This window comes from Atta colombica, unplaced genomic scaffold, assembly GCF_001594045.1.
Source record: "Atta colombica isolate Treedump-2 unplaced genomic scaffold, Acol1.0 scaffold65, whole genome shotgun sequence".
Taxonomy (NCBI): Eukaryota; Metazoa; Arthropoda; class Insecta; order Hymenoptera; family Formicidae; genus Atta; species Atta colombica.
Window position 1 is genome coordinate 747,615 of NW_017259556.1, and position 25,897 is coordinate 773,511.

Below are 25,897 nucleotides of genomic sequence, written 5' to 3' on the forward strand. Positions count from 1 at the left end.
TGTGTGTGTGTGTGTGTGTGTGTGTGTGTGTGTGTGTGTGTGTGTGTGAGAGCGTATATCAATTATTCTGTCATAAATATGATAACGCTTGTTAATTAACGTTAATTCTTTCGCGTTTAATGGAGCGAGTTTGTCAGAGATGAAAAGATATTCTCGATAAATTAATTAACAAGAGAACTTATGAACAGACAATATCAATTTTAAAATCGGTTTATGATTTTTTTTTAAATTATACTTATCAATCTAATTATCTTACATATCATATTTTATATATATATAATAGGTATCATCCTTGCGTAGATCTTACTCGTTTACAATACAAAAACTATTATATATAGATCGTATATTTTGAAATTTTTCTTTAGAAAGAATTGATTTCAAATTAACTAAAGATTTATTGTTCCTATAATTTAGCCTACACTGTAAAAAAAAGATGTAAAATTATATTAATTATAGTGGATTTTATAAAAAATATCTCGCCAAGATAAAAGAGATATGCCAAAAGTACATAAAAAAAAAACTTCATATTTATTCAAGAAAACTTAACTATCAAAAATAAGTATGAAATCGACATAACAGGCCAAATATATCATTATGAAAAGACTTTGAAAACCCTATAAAAATCTACTCAAAAATTATTTGAAAAATATATTATCAGCGTAATTATCCAACAATTACATGCAATAAATTTAATGCATCCAAAAATGCGTGCAGTTACAATTTTAATATATTTAAAAGTATACACAGCTAAGTTTATTAACGTACATTTATTGCATGTAATTGTTGAGTAGTTACGCTGATAATGTATCTATTTTTCACAAATAATTTTTGAATAGATTTTTATATGGTTTTGGAAGTTTTTTTCGTAATGATATATTTGGTCAGTTGATTTCATACTTATTTTTGAAAGTTAATTCTTATATAAATGTAAAGTCTTTTTTTTTATGTATTTGACGTATTTTTTTTATTTTTACCTTTTGATAAAAGTAGGTATTTTTAGGAGGTATTTTTTATAGGATTTCACTTCTTTTTGTAAAAATTAGAGATTACTATTTCCTTTTTTTGTTTTATTAAACTCTTATTATATACACATACAAATGCGTGTGTGCGCGCACGCGCGCGTGTGTATATGTGTGTGTACATATGTATAAAGTATATTTTATTTTATTTGTTCTGCAAAGAATATAAATGCATTTTTAACATTTCGTGGCCAATTACATTTTTGTATAATTAAATCGTTTTATTAGAACCCATTATGTGCCCTTATAGTACATATCATGTTTGTGTAATGTTCTATCCATCGATACATTTTCACCATGATAAAAAATTGCACTAATAATTTTATATTTGCATCAACAGATATTTTGTCGTAGATATAGTTTAGTAGATATAATTTAATATTTAGATCTGTAATTTTCTTATTACAAATTTTAAATAATGATAGTTTAAAGATAAGAATACCATTTGTTTTTATTATATCAGTTTTTTCAAATATAGAATTAGTGCCACAATTAATACATAATTTTTCTACATTAATCCAATGTGAAAAATTATATTGTATTAGTTCTTCAAAAGTATATGATTTTTTTTTAATTTTCTAGTAATTGAAGCAGTAACATATAATTTGTATAAATTTCTATTTTTGTATAATTGCACTTATTACATCATAATGTTACGTTTAATTGATATTCGATTACACTCTTTATATCAACCGAATTATTAATAAGCTCTTTGATAAATTCGTCAGCATATTTTGTTGAATATTTTTAAAATATCGATCACCAACCAATCTACGCATTGATTTATATTCAAAATTTTATTAAAGACATAATAAGATAATAAGAGTCAATTAACTTTCTAAATGCATTTGTACATTCAAAACAAAGTAATATCCTTTTGAGAAGGATACAAGAATTGAGTGGATAATTTTGGGACCCACCAAGAAAAAGAATGTTTACACACACGTAAAATAAAATCATAACCTAGTAATGAAACAATTTGCAAAAAATAAATTTACAATTAAAATCAAGTTTAGATTAAATATATTTACGTAATAATTTACTAAAGAATTACGTATAATTTTTCTCAAATTATGTTATCAATATATAAAAATGCAAATATAATATGTGTGATATATTATCAATATTATGTAATAGCACATTATATAGAAACAATAAAATATATAATTATTACATATATAATTATTACATATATTATTACATATATTGTAATATTTCTTTATTATAAAGATATATTTATAGAATTAGAGATAAAAGTAATAATTTTTGTAAAAATACACAGTTTCATATATTATTTCCGCTGTAAATTGTGTAATTTCTATATTGTTTTTCACATATTGTTTTTGTAATTTTATACAAATTTTTTAATATGTATAATTACAACAAAATTAATATTGTAAAAAGGAACAGAGAAATTTGAATTTCATTTAAATAAAATTTGAATTGAATTTCAACATCATATTTTTACGCATATAGTTTATAGGAATGTTAATCTCTCTCCGCTCGCTCTCTTTCGTTTGCCTCTCCTCTTTTGCGATGGCCATTTCGCGAACGCCTCCTTCAGAAAAGCTCTCCCACGTTACGCAACGTGGCCGCGAGGACAGTGTTTTGAGGTGTCCAAGAATAGCTCCGTGCTCGTATTCCAATCCCTCCTCTCGTTTCTAAAACACCTGCCTTCTTCTTCCGTTATATCTCTTTTCACGTGTCCGTTCTCTCTCTCTCTCTCTCTCTCTCTCTCTCCCCCCTCTCTCCCTTTCTCCTTCCCTCTCTCTCTCTCTCTCTCTCTCTCTCTCTCTCTCTCTCTCTCTCTCTCTCTCTCACACATACATACACGCATCATCAATGACATCACGGAACAGCACACGAATTCATCCCTTCCACGTGTATTTGAACCACCGATAGCGTCTACATGTGACGTCATGACATCCACCGTTCCTATCTGTTCTTCTCTCCTCCCACTCTATGCCATCAGCAGTAGCGATGGCTGCAAGCTCGGTACGGGTTACAAAGTAAAGCTCTTCGTGGCGTCACAGGACAACGACCTGGCGACTAGCGTTCGCACCATGGCTGGTCGATCGGCTCTTGTCGAATCGAAGCCGCACTTACGGCAGAATTTCGAAAGCTTTGCCGTAAGCTCGCCGGGAAATACGGCTAGCAAGCACGGCACGAAAACGTCTGAAAACGCTTGCAGTCTCCGCGGTGGCAGTGAAGCCAGCGAGCCGTGCTTTTGCGTGTGCGTTTAATCGCGAGAGAAAAGGATCTTCATCGCGGCGCGGATGGTGAACGAGCTTTTGGCGCGCTTCAAGTGCATCGAAAGAAAATTCATGTAGTTTCATTCGCTAATAAAATGGTGGATCCGATCTAGAACAAAGCGATAGCCAAACGCTGCAATGATACATCGAATGATATATCGCGGCAACCGAGTTTTATAGTTATGAATTTTATAGTTATTAAAAAAATGAAATGCATTGAGTTATATAAGATGTAAATCATAATGATGAAGAAATCATTCTAGTTGACATTGTGGTACACAATGTAATATAAATAATAGATTAATTTATGTAACTTTTTGTTCGCTAATGCTTCGTACATAACTCGTAGTTTTCAGAATGCTAAAAAAACAGTGTCTGAATATGGTAAATTTAACGTATTCAATTGTTCAAAGCGATCGAATTGTTAAAAGCGTATTATAAAGTTTTATTGAGAAATTAAATTAATATGCAATTTTTAAAGGAAATCTGATTATATCGTATATGACAATAACGATATTTAATATAATTAGTATGAAATTTTATTCCAGTACAAGCGGAAAATTTGTGTTATTTTAACACGAAATATTTAAACATTGGATTGTCTGGAAAGTTCGTGTCGACTAACCTATATAATTTAATAAATGTATACTAAAATTTAAATCTTCTGCGTTTCAATTTTCCTTCAACATCGGCACGAACTTTCCGGACAATCCAATATATTAGAATGTATAAACGAACATTAAATTTAATACAAAATATATTATAAATTTAATACAAAAAAATATATTACTTTGATATTTTAGAAACAAATTATAAAAGCATTTTTCTTCAGTAAAATTAACATTTATAATAATTTAAAATATATATATATATATATATTTTTTTTTATTTATCTTATATCTTTATATTTTATTTATCTTAGAATTTACATTGTAGAATTGCATTATTTTTATGTTATTTATTCACTTAGTTATAAATTATGTTACAATATTTAGTAATCATAGGAGTTAAATTATTGCTAATGGCATTAGCAATAACGGATGAAAACTCAACGATAACCGTAAATATTTTGATATCTTTGAAGATAATACCCATGAAAGCCTAAAAAGCATAATCACATTATGTTAAATTAATACTTGGGTATGTAAAAATTAAAAAAAAAATTTTTACAGTTTTAACAGATACAAAATGTTTTTTTACAGTACATTTTTACCGTGCGTAATAATTTCTTTCTCATAATTCGAAATTTTGTAAATGATTGAAGAGTCGCATTTCTTGTGTTCTAAATTTCATCATCATTTCGAAAAACTACGGTTTAATAAACATTATTGATCACGTGAATGTGCAATTTTGCAGATGTTATTTAACTTATCTGGAGAATAAATATTGTTTCGCGCACAGTTTTCGGCATCAACGTCACCGTTAGATAACATTCGCTCATCACGTACTGTATACCATCTGTAAAATACAAACTGTAAAATTTTAGCACTCCGTTTTTTTTTTGTAGCTATCGTTGTATCTGTGTATTATTGCCTGAACTATTACTGATTTTATTATTGCATCTGAAATCATTGATGTATCGCTTATTTGCTGCAACAACCATATAATAAAAAAAAATATATTTTCTAAAAATTTCTATATATTTTCTAAAAAATGAATTTGAACGTTTTTAAATCATTAAAATTTTGAAATATTTACTTTTGAAATGTAAATTTAGGATAAGGTATTAGAGGTTCAATACTAAATAAAAGATTCATTTTTAAATTTATTATATTTAAAAATGCGTTTTACGCTTAAAGTATTTGCTTAAAAGCTATGTCATAGCAAGTAGATAAAAAGGGGCTAGAATATTAAAATCGGTACTTGTTTAATGCAACAAAAATTTGTAGTAAAGTATATATATATATAATATATATGAACATTTTTATAATAATTCGCTGCAAAATTTATCAAATACAGATTATTTTTTAATTTATTACAATACATTATGTAGAAAAATAATAAAACACAAGTGAATGCGTGTATATTAATATGGATATACAAGAAAATAAAAGACTTGGATAAAAATACAACGCTTGTTACTCTTTGCGCGCGTCGATCTATCTGTTCTCGCCTCGCCACGCCCCCTTTATCTACCTACATATCGCCCCTCTACGAAACTCGCACACGCACAAAAAGCGCGCCAAATTGCATTCTACACTCAGTCATCTTACTTACATCTGCCTTCAGAGGTATGATTTTTGGGTGTTGCTTCTTCCCAAGATTTCATGTGATCGTTAACGTTATGCGAAGCCCTTCTGCTTCACCTATTTTCTCGACGATATATCATTGCGAATTTTCTTGACACCATATGGGATTAGATATTTAGCAGCTAGTTTAATTCCGGACTACTTTGTGTGCGCTTAATGGCAACTAAATCGCCTTCGTTATATTATGGTGAAGCTTTTCTCTTCTTATTATACGTTCGCTTATTTTCTTCTTGAACTTTAATGAATTGTTGCAAACTCTGAGATTCTGCGCTTCTCTTGGAAAGATGCTGCCTTCCGCTTCGATAATGTTTCTAATTGTGGGATCTTCTTTCATTTTCATTTGCGTGCCGAACAAGTGATAAAACAGCGACATTCTAGTGCTTCTATTGGGTATACTTGGGTATATTCAAATACTTCTGTGTTTTTTCTACGTACTTGTACCATTCAGAAGGATTTGAATATGCTTTGCTAGAGGTATTAAGGTACGATTGACTCTTTCGATTTGGCCTCGAGGTAACAATAATCATGTTCTATTGCATGTTCTATTTCTTCGTCTTTACAATATTCTTTAAAGTCGTGCAAGATAAAAGCACTACCTCGATCTGACGATGCGTCGCGGATTCCCAAAAATAGCACTTTGTTTAATTAACTTATCTAAGACTTCGATGATGTTAGTGGTTTTCACAGGATACAGTCAGATAAATTTGGGGAAGCCAATCTATGACAGCGAAAATGTGATTGTATTTCTTCTTTGTGGACAAGAGTCCGAGATGATCTATGTGGTATGTCCCAAAGGGAATGCCTTCTTTATCTATGATGCCTTCTTTATCTATGGGATGTAACTATCCTTTCAGTTTTCCGGACTTTTTTCCGCTAAAATAAAGTCGATACAATTTTGCACATACTTCTCTATCTTTAGACGCATTCCTTTGAACCAATAGTCCGTCTTTATCAGTTTTTCTTGTCAACAGCAAAATGGCGATGAACATGCCGAATGATATTAGGTTGCATTGACCCTGGTACAACAATTAGAGCTTCATTATTTATCATCTTGTATAGCAAGTTGTTCATTATGCAATAATCCTCTGTTTTGCCCAACTGGATTTGTTCCCAAATCTTCTTTGTTTCGTCATCGTCTAGTTGACTTCTCCTTTTAGCTGCAATTGTCTCTTGGCATTCATCATCATTGTCATAGGCAAAGAGTTTTTGCTAAGAACGTCAATGTGACGCATAAGATTTCCTGTGCGATGTTCAATTGTGTATGTAAAGTCTTGAAGGAGCAGGGCCCATTTTTTACACAACAATCAATTTTCTTAAGGGTTAACATAGGCAAGTGGTAACGCTTGATAATCTGTCACTATTTTAAACGGAATGCCAATCAGATAAACTAAATTTTTTTATCGCTTTTATTACCGCTCCGAATCCATAACTGGATCAGTATTTAATTCAATATCTGCGATAGGTGAATATATAGGTAATGACGGTTTGTTACACAATATTTCCTTTAGTTGGTCGAACGCCTGTATTTCTCTATCGCCAAAGGAAAAATGCACTTTTTATTAATTCTTAACGGGCGAGCAATTGTCGCATAACCTGACACAAATTTCCTAAAGTAGCTTGTAAGGCCTAAAAAACTTTATATCGTCTTTACATCCTTTGGTGAAAAATTCTTATCGCTTTAGTTTTATCTTCGCAAGATGTAACATTTTCTAAGCTGTAATTAAATAACTGACTTTCGTTTGTAAAAAAACAATAACATTTTTCCTAATTTATTGTTAATCCGTACTCGTTGGCTACCGATAAAACGGCTTTTAAACGCGAGAAATTAATAATCAATAGAGGGCATGATTAGGTCGTAAACCAAAACGATTCCTTTTATTACTAAATTATTAAATACGGCATTTATGTAACATTGAAAATATGTCGGCGAAATACATAAGCCAAACGGCATGCGTAGAAATTCATAATGTCCGTTGGATACTATGAACGCTGTATATTTGCGACTATCCTCGGCTATTAGCGTGGAAGAACTCATTTGCTAAATCTAACGTCGAGAAAACTCGAGCACCTTGAAGCCTGTCAATTTGATCCTCTATAATAGATCCTCTATAATGGATAGCGTACTACTTTTACTATTTTATCGTTCAGTTTATAATAATCAACACATAATCGCGTTATTTTTCTTTTTCATGAGCACAATAGGGCTAGCGCAGTTTGAATATGAATGATACCTTGATTTAATCACGTTTGTATTTGCATATCGACAATCTTTAATTCTTGCGGCGCTAACCGGCGAGCGCGTTGGTAGATCGGGATGTCATCCTTTATAACAATTTGTTGAAGTTGTTTTTGTGGTCTTCATTATTTATGAACAATAAATTTACTTCATACTTTAGAAACTTCAATTTTGTTAACAAAAGTCAACTCATTAACTTCTTCCGCGATCTTCGTAACATTTATTATTTTACCACTTCTTATTTACGTATCTACTTCGCTCAGAAAGTTCCAATGATCATGTTATCATTTCGCTTCAAAAACGCATCAGGGATCACATGGAAATCAACTTCGAAATATTCGCCATCAATACATACTTTTATGTGAGTCAGTCTTAAGGTAAATTTTTGGCTGCAACAACGCCGAAATTTAATCGTCTGACTAATCAGTTTCGGAACTCTCATTTTGGCATAAAATCCCGCATGAGATTTAAGTCGCTATTTGAATAAAACAGAGCAGTTGCTTCGATGTTATTAATTTGAATAACTTTATAAAATCTCTTACATTTATTATGTGTTACCTTCGGATTATCTTCTACCTTACTCTGAATTGTATTGCAACTTTTATTCTTTTCGATTTTTGTACACTGCGAACAATTTGCCGCTATGTGTCCATGCTTGTTACATTGGAAGCAATATATCTTTTTCCTTCGATGGACACTGAAATGATTTTTTTCCGCCATAATTAAAACAATGCTTAACCTCCGCATTTTCTGTCCTACTAGTCTATGCCTGCTTTTTCCTAGGATCGTCCAATCTAATCTTATTAATCTGCGCTCTTTTTTTTTCATTAATTCTTATGTATCTAAATTCGCCTTTAATTGATTGAGATATCGTTTTAGTGCTATATAAAATTGTTATTTATTTCATCGACAATGCCATCTATTACTGTATATACTGTATGAAATACGTGGAAATTTCCATACTTATCGGCGATGCAATTTTTAACATTTTATAACAATACTGATGATGCGTTTCGTCCGGTCTCTTCTTTCTTCTTTGTAACTTCATGGATCGCATGACTATCTATTTTGGGAGCAAATTTCGATCTTAATGCCCTTCCATGTTTTTCCGCGTATTTCATGGTTTACGAAAAGGCGCGCCGATCCAATCAATAGCCGTCTCGCATATATCATCTGATGCACCGCCGACCATCCGCTAACCAACTTCGCTAAATCGTCGAATTCTCTTATCCACTAGTTTATGTTTTTTCCATCGTCATCGTTGAATTTATCAATAGCATCTTCAATGTTTTTAAAGGTTAATATGTAACTTCGTTCTAACGGTCTATCTCCGTCTTTGTTTTCTTCTCTTGCATTGGCGGCCATTGCCGCCTCGTTCTCATCATCATAACTCTCATCGCTACATATGTCGCTCTCGTCGCTATATATTGTCGTCGTTGCTTCGCTTCAATCATCTTACTAGCTCTAACTTATTGCTTTTAGCTTTGCTTTTTCAATTCGTCCTTTAACTGCACAACTGTCATGTCCTCATACTTGTTGCTACTCATTGCCGAGACGCTGCCCGTCATCTCGAATATCACTCTCAAGCTTTTCTCTTAATCTTGGACGAGCCCCCCCAATTGCAGAAAAATGATAAAACACAAGGGATAGTGAATATGTGTATATTATTACGAGTATATAAGAGAATAAAAGACTTGGAGAAAACAACGCTTGCTACTCTTGTGCACGTCGATCTATCTGTTCTCGCCTCGCCGCGCCCTCTCTATTTACCTACATGTCGCTCCTTTACGAAATTCGCCACTCGCACAATCTAAAAAGCGCGTCAAATCGCATCGCATCCTACAATTATAATATTATTCAACTTCCTAGCTATGGAAAAATAAATTGTTTTTTAATAAATATGTTTTTGTAAAGAAATAATGAACTCTTATTAAATAAAATAACAATATTATATAAATAAATCCATTTATATAAATATTGTTATGACTACTGATTTTTGTTTGTTATGTATAAAGCTTAAAGCTGCACCAGAAGATTTTCAACATTGCTTTTAAGAAAAAGGACCTTTAAATTGCTAGAAATTTCCAAAGATTAAAAATTTAATTATAGAATAAATTAAAGATAATTGTGATGTTTAAAGGTAGAGTAAGTCTTAATGAAATTTCTTTTTTATGATTAATAATTATTTTTAAAATGATTTAGACAGATAATGTTTAGTTTTTTGTTATTTTTCATTTATTTTTTATTTAAGCCTTATGGATATAATAAGTGTTAGAATTAATTTTTTTTTCATTTTAGAAATATTCTATAAAAAAAGATATACCTATATTTTATTTCTATGAATGAGTAAAATAACGATTTTATTCTTACTGATTGTAATTTGTTTTAATATCTCTATAAATAGAACTGATAAAAGATAAAATTAGGTGGGCCTTATTTATTTTAAGCATTTTAATTAATGTAAAAGAATGAAACTATCTTTTATATTAAAGTATGTAATCATATAGAAATAGGAGAACCCCCTTCTGATGACTTTAACATATTGTCAAGGTTATTACTGAGTAATCTCCGACAGATTTTAGAAATTATTAATAAAATAACTTTAAGAAATAACATATTTTTTTCACTATTCAAAATAAAATTCTGCTTTAAAAATAAAAATTTTCTTTGAAAGAGATTTTTTTGTACAATATATTGTATAATTTATTTTTAAAGCGAAGAATTTCGAGGGCACACGACTTTCCATGTGAAGTAAAATCAACCTCAGCTCTCCCCTGCTTAGAGGCGTATGATTTTCTAGGCAGGGAGGGGAGGGGGGTCATGATCTTAACAACATACGTTACAAGGTCTTCGGAGGGGGATTCCTTATTCTATATAATTACTAAGTATTTTTTTCCTTTTTTTTACATACATTTTTTTTTTCCGTCCTTTTTTTATAAGTAGTTCCAAAATGACAATTTTTTAATTGTAACAAATGAGTGATATGTATTTTGCAATGAAAGCTATTATGTAATCATGCAGAAAAGATTGTAAGTTCATGGTTAGAAAAATTAAATCGTTCGTTAAAGCAAATATATGTACCTCTTAATTAGGCCACTCATTGTACGCGATCGATAAAGATTCTTCCACAGAATATACGAATATTACCTGTTGAATTTTCACGCACGTCGCGCAACCGCAATTTCTACGTCTCGAAAGAACGACGCGATGCGAATAGTACAAGATCTACTTGTGAATCTTTTATATCATGCTGTAAACAGAGAGAGAGAGAGAGAGAGAGAGAGAGAGAGAGAGAGAGAGAGAGAAGTTCGATCAACTTCTCAACAAGAGACTCATTTGAATCGCTATAGAGATTCTATCATTTTCACGAAATCGATTTTCGACCTGTCCATGCGAAGCTTCGCCATTGAGATTGGCGCGAATAAGGACGAGAAATGAGTTGTGACGCGGAGAGTCTGAAAGAGGAACAAGAAATGAATCCCACGAGAAATTGTAGGTTTAATTTATTTATTTTTATAATTAACATCTACCTATATCCATATCCTAAAATTATCATTTTTTTCACGTGAACGTTGACTATTACCCTATGAATATAAAATTAGATCTTTTTTTACGCAATTCTGCAAATTCTAACAGCGACTCGATAGTAAAGTTGATAATTTTCTTATTTGATCTCCGTATTCCTTCTCGATCAAATCAGATTATTTAAACTACGTAACGTTCCTTCGCAACAATTTAAGTGTGATTATAATAGACAATAAAACGCGTACAATATCACATAGGGAAGTCAAAATAAACCATTTACATTCTTTCTCATCGATTTCATAAACCGATTCTAATTCTATTTGACTTCCATTCTAATTTTTCTTAGCGCCCACCGATTTTCTGTATTTATATATCAGTATATTTATATATCAGTATATTTGGTGAGAAGGTCAAGGCTATTTCTCTTGACCCCCCTATAAAAATTTATACATTTTACACAAAAAATTATAAAATATACTATTATTATTGTAAATATCCGTCTATTATTAGATATATGAAGATATATTTATATAATTAAAATACTAATTTATATAGAGATCCACAATTTTATATATATTTCCATTATAAATTATGTAATTTTTACACATTATTTATATAATTTTATGTACTTTTTTATGTATGACGAAAATGGCTTACATTTTTATTAGACTCCACTTAAAATGAAAATGAAAATGACTTTATTATTGCCTCTGGATGTGATATTCTTTGAGAGTACAATCAATATATTATATTCAAAACTATCGCAGAAAATTTCCCTCATTCATATGCGAAATAAATTAATAGTAATCTCTCATATATTTTTTATATATTCATCTCGTATATTATCTCGTATATTAATAATCGATTAGATTTATATGAAGCATATAATTCAAAATATTAAAAGTCTTATTTAATATTTTATCCAACACGTAACATTATCTGATCGGGAATCGAGCATCCAATAGTGTTTGAATATTTCACGAGTAGCTGCTAAAGTTAATCGGGAAAATCGAAACTCTTGTTTCCTACTGTGTCACCTTCGTCAATCCTGAAATGTGTCATTTAATTCCATTATCGTGTTCTAACTCTACCATCTCTTTCATAAGCAGAAAATTATTATTTCTCGTTGTTAATTCGTGTCTGAGAAGAAACTTGTTCGCACTGACAATCGTCTAAAGATGTTATTTCTGAGGTGATGAGACGCTTATCTTTCATTCGAGTAAAAAGAGGACACGGGCACGCCTCCAAAGACACCAGCGAAATTAGTCCTGCCAATAGCATTGTTATTTTCAAATTACTCTCAAAAATGCACGGAAAGAACAATTTTGCTGAAGTATTTAAGTATCTATAGATAGGGATACAAATCTGAAAATAATGTTGTTGAACCAAAAATAAATATGTAATAAACTCAAGCAATATATGCTGTAAAAAGTTTTGCAACAACCTAATTTGATTGTCCTACGTAATTATTTTGATAATATGTAAGCGAAGATTTCTGTATGAAGTATATGCAAATTCCACAAGTTATATATCTGGTATGTAGAAATGCCACATGCTAGAAACAAATTTGAGAAACAAAAAATTCAAATTTGTGCAAATTTTAATAAATGTGGATAGAAATAAGTAAAGACGCGTGCCTTACGCTATAGGCTAGGGCCATATTTATTTGATGATATTCTTTTCTTTACCGCGCTGTCCGTATTTATATTGCATAATGTTCTCTCTTTCCCTAAAGTGGCACTACCAGCGAAAAGCACTGATACGTGTGTTTTTTCCTGAGTCTTTACTAAAGATCCTGAGGGACTGTGTGTTTGTGGTAGTGTACCGATTTGTTAGAAGTACTGTATATAAAAAGGAAGAGATACTAAGATAGGTTTCTAATAAGAAAACAAAAAATAGATCCAGTATCTGATTATCATGAAATTATTCGGAATGCATTCCAATTGGAATGATTTAATTATTTCTTGGATTTCTATTAAATTTTCTACGAAAAAAGAAACAATTCTGATTAGAATCCATTTCAAAGTTCTATAAATACATGTCCTAATCCGGGTTCTTCGATTTTGACAGATTCAACGTAGATAAAAAAAGATCTGTTTTCTTTTTGCAATCAGCGCATTCTTATCAGATGTAGTTCATGTACGCAGTCTTCTTCTCCGAGAAACATCTGAAGTACTCCACATTCCAAAAAAAAACAAGTTTGCCCATCAAATTAAAAAAATGTTTAGAACTGTTTCTAGTTAAATTTTTAAATACTTCAGCAAAACCGTTCTTCCCATGTAATTGACAATACTGCTGACGGAACTAAGAGACATTTTACATTGCATCGCAAGTCAATCGCAAGTCAATCGCGATAGCTAATCAAAAGCTAATCAATAATCCATTGACAATTTTGATTGACTGTCACGACAGCATTGCGTATGTTTGCCACGCATACTATTGAATATGCCCTTAACTCTTCATCATAAGATCAAAAATAATCAAGGGTAATAGACCCTGGACGGTGACCATACTTCTATCTCGATTCGTCAACAAGAGAAATTTAATACGATATTTGTCTAGTAGATGGAATTTAACTTTAGCTCGATCCTCCAAAAGAACGACTGCGGCATTCATAATTTTATACAGCAAACAAATGATCGAATATTGTTCTTTATTTACTTACAAATGAATTTTACTTTTGTTCGTATTATTACCATTATGAGATGTTAGAAATGACAAAATTTATAATGGAAATAAATATATATTTATAAAAATATGTTCTTAAATGTATGAATATGCATATAATAAAAAAATTGCTCGACTGTTAACATGTATTTGGATTTAATCTATCATAAATACATCAAAGTCAATAACCGCATTCTATTGCTTACGATGTATTCTGCTACATCAATGCACTTTATATGAACGTTTTTTTGGCGTAAATGAAGGTCAAACGGAATCACACTCGCGTATATCTGACCTCTAAGACTAGAGTTTCAAAATTGTTACATTCCTAGGATATGATTAGAGCGCCTAAAATCTAATTCTGATCGCAGACGGAAATATCTTTCTAGCGAAATGCGCGAGTTTCCAGCGTAATTAGGATCGGTTAATGAGAGAGAGAGAGAGAGAGAGAGAGAGAGAGAGAGAGAGAGAGAGAGAAAATGTGCACGTGTATGTTTCTACTGAATATCGAACTTCATCTATCCTGTACAATGATCTTGGTAGGATCGCTGATCACGCGGCCATTTCTGGCAAATGTACTCGAGCTCACGCGAAAGCATAGTTTGAAAAGGAAACGAAGAAAGTGAAAGTTAAAACGAGAAGGGAACAGTGAATAAAAAGGGGAGCGGATAGGGAAGAAGGGAGATAATGTAAACGAGAAACATGCCAGAAAGAGTAAAATCAAAAAAGAGGAAAAGAGAACACGCGTTATTTCTGTGCACCGCACGATGCCACGTCACAAGAGCATTGCACTCTCCGTGACGTCACGGTGGCAATAGCGTCATCGACCAATTGGAAATAGCTATGTTAACCTATTAACCACTCGCTTGTACTGCAGCATCATGACCTGACTGGACTAGCATCAACCAACACAGCTATCATGAGACATAGCGTAGTAATTGCCGGCTGAAGCCTTCCTTCTTCTTGCTCATTCGACAGGAAAAGTTGTCTGTCATTCATAGCACAATATAACATTACATGTGCGTGCATACATGCATGCGTGTGTGTGTGTGTGTGTGTGTATGTGTGTGGGCGCGTGTGTGACAAATTAAAACGTTAATTATAGAAAATTTATTCTGTTATTTATGAACTGCCAACAGAAAGATATTTTTGTGCTTATTTGTAATTAATTATTAAAATACATAAAACATAAAATACATAAAATGCAACAGAGAACAGATTTAACTTCTTAAAATCTATAGCAATTTTTCTGTCAAGTCACGAGTTTATAAATCGGTTATAGGATAAATAGAACGTTAGGGAAAGATTGATAGAATATATAGTTTTTGAGTTACCAAACGATTAAAGAAGAATCAATAGATCAGGGATTACCTGTTTAGCGATTTCGGCGATCGCAAGGTCAGCGAGTGAGTCCAAGAATCTGGAACTGAATCAGGAAGGGCCATGTGTAAATTACTCTTGCGGATTAAGCGTGGACTCGGATTTATTTTTGGAGTACCGTAGCGTCCCGATAGAGAGGGGCTCGGGGATGCTTATTTATAGCGGACGCGGTCGGTTTTGCTTCGTCGCAAATTTAGAAACTCATTTCGCTATCTTTGTCTCGCTGCGTATTATCAAATTCTGGCTGTTTCTTCCTACACGACGCCATCGGGACCAGCCGGGAACGCCGGAGATACATTTGGCCGTCAGCCAGGACTATTGTTCCGCAGGCTTGCTTATTTTACGCGCTCACTGATAACCATAAATATCCGTCTCTCCGCGTACTCCTTTGTCACGGCCTGTATATTTCCTTGTTTTCGCTCAATAGTTGTTTCCTAGATACTTAATTCAGAGCATTCAATGCTACACTGTCCTTTTCCGTTCTAAAATATGTTTAGATGTCATTTGTTATTATTGCAAATGAAAAGAAGAACAAATTTTGAATTAATTACTGCTTCTAAAATAAATGGAAAATGATGTAAAAAGTTTTAAAGACTATAGGCGAAACGGAAGCTGATGGCGTACGGGGTTGAAAATCTCTTTTTTTTTACTACAGAGTGTTTTTTATAGTAATGCTATAATATTAGTAATAATAATTATGTTCTTTTTCATGTATATATACATATATATATATATATATAGCATTATAAATATAATTATTACTAACATTATAGCAGTAATAACTATAAAAATGGAGCCACAATTATCTATTTTATCATAGCTACTATAATAGTTACTACTATAATAAAGTTATAGTTACTATAATAGCACTATTCTCTCAAGGAGATTGCATTCACTTTTTGATCGATAAAAGATGTATATATTCTATAAAACGAATACCGCTTATAGCTGAGTCGAGAGAGAATAAGTCTTCTTTATTACTGATATTCAGCATCGTAAAACGACAATGCCGTTACAAGAATACTAATGAAAACAGTGTACATAAGTATCAACGGGAGTTTATTACTGTCTACATGAGGAGCTCTTGAAATAGGCGCACTATTGGACTCTTCTCTTTCTGCACGAGGTTCCGTGGACCTCGCGAAACTGTTACAGTCATGCGCACGCGTATCGTCACTCTAATATTAGCCGAAAAGCATATGGCTTCTCTAGAGCATGCTGTAAATTACCGGCGGCGCGGCCACGTGAATTACCGGCGTTCACGGAAATAAATCGATGCGCATCACGACAGCTCGACGCTACGCGAGAGTTTGTCCTTTGCTTCTTTGAGCTAGTACACCGCGCTCGACGTTTCGTTACCATCACCTATTCAGCTATTTCAAACAGCGCGAAACACGAACGCGTGACGCTTCCATAAATCAATCCGTAATTTCCTTGCCGTGAGAAGAAAGAACAGCCTCGAAATAATCTCTCAACAGTAGTTGTTGCTTTGTAAAATTAATTCACATCTCTTTTAATAATAAAATTCACCTCTCGTGTTCTTTCCTGCTCGGGTAGAATGTCGTACTTGTGGTTTTTTCGTATAATTTCGATTAGTGACTTTGAAAATTGAAGGCGTAATTCTTTTCTTTTCAACAGATTCAACGAGCGAAAGTTTGAAAATTATTTTGCAGTCAACCATCGATCCTTCTTACCGATCGATGCGCGATGATGTTTTAACGGGTGGATTAACGGATTTTCGAGGAACGAGTCTTGAGGACGAAATCCTCTTTATTTCTTCGCTATTCGATATCACTTTTATCCTCTTTTTCGTCAACGGTACTGAATAGATGTTATTCGTGAGAACGTTAACTTCTGATAACGCATCATCTCTCCTCAGCTCTTCTCCATATTTTCTAAATTTTCTTGCTTAACAGTTACCGGCGATTCCATGACGAGTGCTTCTTTTTACCAGTTTGAAAGTTGTACAAGGACTTAACGAGATATGATCACTCGAGCGGAACAAAGCGAATCTTCTTCGATGTTCACTATTCTTAGGATTCACGCGGCCTTGGAAATTAAGCCCTTGACATTTCTATTCAGCAGCGAGAAATTTCCTTTTTTTGGTCTCTCTTCATGGATTATCTTGCGTATCTCTTGACGAAAATTTCCTCAAACTCTATGTCCGCGTCTTTGTTCTCTTGGGTTTCGTTATCCCAGCGACTATTCTTCTCGCTCCTTACGCACGTTTATATTGATTCGAGATTTTGGCTAAAACTTTATACATTATGTATACTCAAGTTGAGAATTTTTCAAATTCCGACAATATACAATAAATATGTTAGTAATTTTACAGTATAAATAGATATGTTACAATTATATATATATATATATATATAAATATATCATCAGAATCACAATTTAAAAAAAGTAGTTGAAAAAAAGTCATCACAAAAAAGGATGATTTTTTAAAGGTAAACGGAAATGATAAAAATTCGATTATATTAAGTATATTCTTTTTATCGATATTATTTAATCAATAATATTTGCGAAATTAAAAACTAGTTTTTTTGTTTTTTGGGATACTTAATTATTTAAATTATTACTTTTAAAGAAATAAAGCAATATATATTTCTTTAAAAGTAATAATTTAAATAATTAAGTATCCAAAAAAACAAAAAAACTAGTTTTTAATTTCGCAAATATTATTGATTAAATAATATCGATAAAAAGAATATACTTAACATAATCGAATTTTTATCATTTCCATTTACCTTTAAAAAATCATCCTTTTTAAGTTGTGATGACTTTCTTTCAACCACTTTTTTTAAATTGTGATTCTGATGATTTTTTTTTGATAAATTGAGTTAGTTTACTTATGATGGTTATATTGTAATAGAGTAATGTTTACTTAATTCATTCATATACAAAAAGAATGATTTTTCTCAAAATTTAACTAAATACAGATCTGAAAATAATTTTATTAGCAATAATAAAAGATTTATTAAGATCGTATATGTGAATATACAATTAGAGTTTAAAGTCTATAACGGTCGAAGCTAGATTTTAGATGCTTAAATAATTTCAATGAGAATATTTATACCCGGACAGCGTTCATTGGACGGCTAAATCTGGTTTTTATTTAGTTCGAACGCCTTTGACTTAGTACGAATGTTTTAAAAATGTTTGTTATTCAGTATATTCACATTTGGACATTTAAAAAATGTTCATCTCATGCAAAAAATTTTCTAAATCTGCTCGCGATGTGTTGTGTTCGCTGACTTGACAAGTGAAAATTTTTTTAAGATCGCACGAGGAGTTTCACTTCTGTTAATATGTATGGACGTCTTTTGAATCCCTAGGACATCTGTGCTATGTTGAAAATTTTCAACGACAAAAAAATATATTGTATATTGTTTAGGTATATCATGATACATAACCTGTATCGTATCAATATGGCATACTGTTATTGACAAGAGAGAGACTGTCGAGATCTCTAGTCGAAGATATACATGATAATTGGTACTGTGAAAGTACAGCGTATGATTTCCTAACCTCAAAATAATTATTGTAACATGAAGATTAAATATTAGACAGAAACTGACTGGATGTTCAGTTGAACTGCACAAATTTTTATCAAGACCATATTGATCAGATGTATCATAACTATACATCCACGATTATGTAGGTGAATCATCGAAATGCAGCTGTTTTCATGCGATTGTTATTATAATGACTATTTTCAGGTTAGGAAATCATACGCTGTACTTTCACAGTACCAGTTATCATCATGTACATCGTCTTCGACTAGAGATCTCTACAGTCTCTCTCCTGTCGATAATAATACCTATTGATACGGATTATATAATATAATGTATCTAAACAATATGCAGTACAAATACAATGTTGATACGCTGTACTATAATATCATGTACACTTTTTGTACTGTTATCATATAGTTACGCCGTACATTACCACCTCGTGGCAGTACAGTAACAGTACGGTAGCGCTATTTTGTGTATCGTGAGATATTCGCTTGGCTGGGTAGATTTTTTGTCGTTGAAAATTTTCAACAAAGCACAGATGTCCTAGGGACATTCATGGGACATTAAAAAAACGTATATACTAAAGATGTCCTTAAGACATCCTTTGGATAAAGTGTGCTATGTGAAAATATTCAGTGAATGAAATTGCTCTATTACGTCACATTTGTTAACTATTTTAGCTTGAAAGCATTCAAAAATGCTATTTTTAGTATTATAACTTTAAGTTCAATTTTGTCAAATATGTGACGTAATACAGCAATTTTATTTGTGGATTCATTTTTAATTTAAATGATAAAAAATCTATAAGAATCATATTTCATCTACAATAATTTATGATCTAAAAAGAAGTTTAAATTTATTACACAGTATATGTTATCTAGATCAAATATTTCGCATACGAAGTGAATCTGAAAGTTTATAGTTTAAACAGAGATAAGATAGTTATTTTAAGAGACTTTCTATATTTCATTCTCTCCTTTACGGCAAGACATCGACTATAAAAATTTTTTGCTGAACATTTTTAAAATATCCAAATGTAAACATACTTTGTACATTGAATAATGTACGTTTTTAAAACATTCATACTAAGTCTATAGACGTTTGGATCAGATTGAAATCAAGTCTGTATGTCCAGTGAATATCTTGTGCTGTCTGGGTATGTAGTCATTTGAACTGCGCGCCGAAATAATTTTTCGGACTTATAAATTAAACTATCATAGTAATACACATTAAATTGACAAATAATTTAATAATTTGATGTTCAATCAGGCATCCTATTAGAAAGATGTTAATGTGCTGAAAAACTAATTTTAGATCATCAAAATAATTATATAGAATACTCAATCTGATTGCTGGAATGTTGAAACTTTTTGCAGCATTTCTCGTCATGCTTAAGTTTCCTACATAATTATTTTGAAGGTCCAACAAAATTATTTTCAAATCTGTATCTGCCTAATTTTTAAATACTTCAAAATCGTTCTTTCCATACTTAATATCTCAAAAATTATATTTTTTGTCACTCTTATGTTACTTTCAAAGTAAAAGAGTGATATGAAGGAAGAAAATTCTGTAAAATTTAGAAACGTATTCTCTCTTTTTGAAGATCAAAAGCTGTGAAAACTTTTCATAAATAATTAAGAGAGAATCAATATATAACTTTGTAATTTATTTTACAATTATTGTATACCCATTCGCAATTTCCGCTTACGTTTCGACACGAGAGGTTGCGTTGAAACATGCATTAATCCGTCAATGGCAATTTGCTACGAATGGCTTTTACGATCGCTTCGGGAATTATGTCATGCCGTATATTAATCCCATCGAATTTACGATAGTAACCGATAATGTATATATATTTCATGTTTAAGCGAATACACAGCTACATCTATATTCTATAAATTTCTCAGAGTGAAATCTCACTCCAAAAAAATTAAAATACTGCCACTATTGGAAAAAAAGAATGAAAAAGTTGCATTCTTGAATAAGAATCGTAGACTTCCGTTCTCTTTTTTGGAATGAGAGTCGCTCCAAAAAAGGGATGAATTTTCTTTCCTTTGGAATGAATCTCATTCCAAAAAAAAAAGAGTAAAAATCTGTTACTCTTATTTAAAAATGCAAAATTTTCATTCTTTTTTAATAATGGCAGTATTTTAACTCTTTTGAAGTGAGTTTTTACTTTAAAAAATTTAGAGAATAGAATGCGTCTAATCTTAATAGTATAATACGAAATCTTACATATCGAAACTTACAGTTTTAAAATTTATGTTAATGTTAATACATTTCACATATACTAAACGGTCTATCCAAATTTTTTTGTTAATTTAATACAAGTTCAATATGTTAGAAATACAGATATTATATAAAAATTAACACGATAAATATAAGATTGACAGAATTTGGAAACATATCTTTTTTAATAAAATTAGAATTCACAATGTATTAAATAACATGTATATTTGTTTTGTATTCATTTATCTTACAGTTTGTTTTAAAACTACTATACTACTTTTATTTGTGTTTACTTACTTATTATAAATTACATTATTTTAATACTAAGAAATGTTAAATATCAATTTAACACAAATTATTATAATCAAATTATGCTAAATTTTAACAAGGATTGTTTTTAACACAAAAAAATTTTTATTGTGTTTTTTTCACTTTGTGTATGTACACTTTCGTAAACATAATTACATTTTATTTAATACCATACCATATATACATATATCTCTATAATTTTATTTAGTATTATTATTTTTACAATTTATATGTAAAGATATCCAAGTCAATAGTGAATTTTCTCTTATCATGTTTCTTTTATATGGTGGTATTCCACGATGGATTTATTCCAGTTTTAGATAAATTTCAATGGCTTCTCTGGGGGGCGTGAAATTTTACGATGTCTGGATTAGCAGCTGTCATGTACAAAAAAATTCGTATACTTTGTTTTACAAAAATTTACTCCGCGTAGAAGAGGCGTTCTCGCGCCCGCAGCGAAACGGCCGCCTTTACTGCCGGTTTTACGAGCGCGCGTGTTTTTAAAATACCGTCTCGATAAAATGAACTGCTGCAATATCTCCGCTGTGCTTACAGCGTCCTTTTTCTTCTTTTTTCCTCCTTTCGCACTTTTGGATCTTTAATGCTCGTCGAGTCACCATTCGGACCGGAACTAACACGCAGATAAAATGTCCGTTTTTGGTCTTATCAGACGCGCTGAAATAGGAAATGTCATTTCTAGTAATATCATTTAATCTTTCCAGTGGCACTATCCGACTAAAAAACTTTGTACTTTCCAGCACATCAACTCTTATTCTGGTCCCGCATTTTCTTCTAATTAGAAAAACGTAATAATCCTCATACAGAAAGATATACAGAAAACGGATTTGCTAAAATATCTAAAAATTTAGCTTAAATAGATGTTTTAAAAATAATTTTGTTTAAATCATCAAAATAATTATACATGAAACACTTAAACTAAAATTTTGTAACTTGTAGTATTGTCATCACGTGTAAGCATTCTATATAATTATCTTGATGGTATAACAAAATTATTTTTAGACCTGTATCTATATAAGCTAAATTTTTTGATAATTCAGTATTCGTTCTTTTTATACACAGGAATGATCTAAATTCTAAAGCAACAAAAATTTGCGAGAAGCAACATCCAAAAAAAACTAAACTTAAAGCAAAATAATGTTAGTTAAATTCGCTTTTAGAGATAACGATGTAAATCCGATATTTTCACTTTTTCACGAAAATTGAAAATCATCTAGGTCCTCCCGATTGTGTTCGCGTAAAGATAAAACCTCTTTTTTTTAATATTATCTGTGAACGAAATAGAAAAAGTGTATATGAAACGTTGCCGAACGATCTTTATTATTTTCTGCGTTAACAAATACGAAACAACAAATTATAAACCGACAAATGCAATCCTTTATTGATTGGCTCTGGGGCTTTTTAATCGAATAATCTTTGTTTTTTTTTTATAAAACATAAAATCTACAAATAATTATTAAATAACAAGGAACAATGAAATTCGTGCCCAAAATGGAAAGATAATTGAATTTAGATCAAAATTAATATTTAATTATTTATAATTAGATGATTGTACACATTATATAAAACAAAGGAAGCAAAAACTTTATTTCAATATTAAATTATAGAGAAAATGTCACGAGGAAATGAAAGGGAATTCAATCCAATTTTGTAATTTATTTGTAAATTTCGTGTGAATACATTTTCTTTTCTGAGGATATAAAATCGTTATTCCTAGAGGATATATTGGTATGGCATGTGCTTCTTGCTTTGTGCTTGGAATCCACATGGATTGGAGTCGCGCATATTCAGAAATTCACTTACACTTTAGCCGGACTATAAAGAGAGTCAACTATGCATGACCGATCGTGATGTGCGTGACATTCTACGCTAAACAGAAAAAATCGATAGTGAAAAGGAATGTTGATAGGATACCTTATTGTGCAGAAAACACACATATTAGTCACTTCAAGCATTAACAATATGCGAACTGCGAAATTAACGATATATGATTGGGGCTTGCGGAAATGAAGTGCTTGTCTAAAATATCTTATAATTTAGGCTGTGTTCCGTTATTCACTGCGAATACTGAAACTCTATAGTTTATATTACGAATACTATAGATTTTCAGTACTTGCAATGAATAACGGAACGCAGCTTTAGTTAGAGAGATCTCTCCGAATCGAATTATAGAAGTATGAAAATAATACGAGAAAATGTATCCTTGCAGAAAATTACAGAGTGACAAAAAGTTTGTCCACAAAGTTTTATGTTTATTAAATCATTAGTAGATATTATATAAAATATATTTATTAAAAAAATTCTGAAGTTTTAGTTATATTTTATTAAACATCAAAAATAATAATTAACATCCAAAATAGCTACCTTTAATTTTGGTATAAGCTTTAAGAAGTTCGAAAACGCATCGATGGCTCGCATCTTTCTACGAATAAATTCTCTCAGGCATTCAATAGAGCGATCTTTATTTCAGTAAATAAAAATCTTTTAATGCAAGGCTTTTTGATATTTAATAAAATGTAACTAACATTCCAGAATTTATTTTTTTTAACATATGTAATTTAAATGACTACAAAAAATGACAGCTTGTTAACTGAACCATGATTTGATAAATTTTGATTAAACTTTGTGACTAAACTTTGTCACCCTGTATTGTGTTCTGTTTTATTAAGAATGCATTACACAATTCTAAGGTGTCGTAATTCTGCGAAAATTCAAAAGTAATCTTCATGTTGCGCAAGATAAAACATATAACGGTATGTAGAGAGTAAAAATATGTTGGCGCATCAGCCTTGGCCATGACATCGATTGAGAATGCGAGAAACGTTCGTTTGATCATGGCAAGGAACATGCGTTCTATTGTAGTACCAAAGTCAAACCGATGTCTTATGTAATTCAACAGGACATGTGGATCTTATCAGAGATGTTGACGCTGCATTTCGGAATAACGTTTGTTATGGAATATCCAGATGGCAATTTTGGCTCGGTTTTTGGCCGAATGAATTTTCACACGGGACACTTTTCTTTCGTCGATGTTTTCTGAATCCAAGGTACCCTGACACGTAAACATCATCACTAATTAATTTCGTTAACTACTGCGAATAAATCTTTTCACTTTATGCGTGAAATTATTTCCCTCTTGCATGAGAGAGAGAGAGAGAGAGAGAGGGAGGGGAGGGGGAGAGAGAGAGAGAGAAGGGGGGGCTGCAGACTTCTCTAATTGAAGTTAAACTCCTAGCATGGAAACTTATACTTTTCTGATAACTTATTTGTCTGATTCTCTGATTGTCACGACTGCGTTGATTTTTATAATTAGCCAAGGTGAACTTGTCTCATGGAAATGTTGCTAGAAGATAGAAATAATAAAATTCCAATCTTGATAATAATTTTTTTTATTTAATTACGCGGCAGAAAATCAAGTTGACGCTTATCGAAGTTAGTATCGCGTGTTTATACTCCTCGTAGTTAATGTCAAAGATAAAATATACAATTTTTTTTCATTTTTTTTTTACTGTACGAGCAGTACTTGCAACAAGCCACGATAAACTCTGCATCTACTTTAGCGCGATCTGATATAACAAAGTTGTTACGAAGGGCTTATATCGGGTACTTAACACTTTTATGTCACTGCAGCAACAATCTAAGCTTTACGAGGATATATAGCGCAGCTAGAACGAGACAACTATTTGGGCGCGATCCAGAAACTTTTACGGCAAGTTTTGTAATCTCTCTTGTCTAACCACTCGCCTTTGCGAATGAAATATTGCCAATGCGCAAATTTGCGCATCGGCGTCTAAAAGACATCTAGTAAACGTCAATCTGGAATATTTATTGTGTTGCACGGTCGCGCATCGCGCAAATAGGTTACGGTGCTTTGTATGTGCCCCGGCATGAATTTCTCTAGCGTTTTGTATTTCTTGATTCACTGCTCAATATTTCCGAATTTTATGGTCGCACCACGATCCTTGACACGCAAAGTGCCATCGATGCGATGATTTTGACATGCTATCCGTAGCATCAAAAACTTGAGTTTCTCGAGTGTAGATGATACTTGCATGTATAACACTTCAGTACTTCAAACAACTAGTCTAAGATGCTTGTATGTCAATTTATGTTGGGGGAATATATATCAAGAATTAATTTATTTAATCTTCCGGAGTTAACGCCAAAATCTATAATACTATTTCTGAGATTGTATAAGACTCATTTAATTTATATTAATTAGTTCTTTGTGGATGGACGATTATACTTATGATTATCCCCTTTTATTTTGTAAATCACTTGTTTGATTTTTATGAAACTTGGCCTACGAGATAATTTGATAATTTATTTGAATCTGAAGTCAAAAATAAAATTCGAAATGATGAATTCAATATGGACAGAAGTTTATGGAAATAATTTAATTAATATATACATAGAACTTGATTTTAGAGAATTTTTAATTGCAAGGTGTGTGTGTGTGTGTGTGTATCAATATATATATATATATATA

The 25,897-nt window shown here is 31.6% G+C and overlaps 1 protein-coding gene across 8 annotated transcripts in view; it reads left to right on the forward strand.

Annotated features, from left to right (window-relative positions):
* The window catches only part of LOC108692208 (potassium voltage-gated channel subfamily H member 6), a 219,153-nt gene that overhangs the window by 41,069 nt on the left and 152,187 nt on the right, over nt 1–25,897 (forward strand). The window contains exon 1 of one of the 8 annotated variants that reach the window (XM_018200380.1): nt 24,425–24,455. The exons of the other annotated variants lie outside the window; for them this stretch is intronic. The gene's annotated coding sequence lies outside the window, so the exon portion shown is untranslated. Of the gene's footprint in view, nt 1–24,424; nt 24,456–25,897 lie in introns of those variants that run through there. 8 annotated transcript variants of the gene reach the window in all.